We start from the raw sequence: 916 nt of genomic DNA on the forward strand, positions 1-916 counted from the left end.
ACCCAGAGTCACTTCTCCTTCCATCACCATATATTTGACCCCCTTTTCCCTCCTCTACCACCCCCTACCCCCTTACCCTCTGGTAACCACTAAACTGTTGTTTGTGTCTATGAGGGTTTGTCCGTCTTGTTCTTCTGTTGCTTTCAGTTTTGTATACCCCATGAGTGAAGTCATATGGTTCTTAACTTTTCTGTCTGACTTATTTTGCTTAGCATGATAATCTCAAGATCCACCCATCTTGTTGCAAATGGCAGTATTTCATCTTTTCTTATGGCAGAGTAGTATTCCATTGTGTATATATACCACATCTTCTTTATCCAATCTATTGAAGGACACTTTGGTTGTTTCCATGTCTTGGTCACCATGAAAAAATGCTGCAATAAATAAAGGGGTTGTTATTTTTTTATCGATAAATGTTTTCAGATTTTTGGGTAGATACCCAAAAGAGGGATTGTTGGGTCATATGGTGATTCTATTCTTAATTTTTTTGAGGAGCCTCCGCACTGTCTTCCATAGTGGCTGCACTAATCTGCATTCCCACCAACAGTGTATGAGGGTTCCTTTTTCTCCACAGCCTCTCCAACACTTGTTATTATTTGTCTTGTTGATGATAGCCATTCTATCAAGTGTGAGATGGTTATCTCATTGTGGTTTTGATTTGCATTTTCCTAATAATTTCCCCAATAACTTCCCTAATAAAGTTGAGCATTTTTCCATATATCTGTGGTCCGTTTGTATGTCTAAAAGAAGTTTCTTAGTGTCACTACTGAATATTTTACTTTCTGATTTGTAAGAAGTTATTATATTATAAATGTATGAATTTGTATTTTTATATTACAGATAAAAAAACACTTTGATCAATCAACAATTGAATCGATTGTATATTTCTTGAGTCACTCAATATCCAAGAAAGTCT

This window comes from Hipposideros armiger, unplaced genomic scaffold, assembly GCF_001890085.2.
Source record: "Hipposideros armiger isolate ML-2016 unplaced genomic scaffold, ASM189008v1 scaffold_197, whole genome shotgun sequence".
NCBI lineage: Eukaryota > Metazoa > Chordata > Mammalia > Chiroptera > Hipposideridae > Hipposideros > Hipposideros armiger.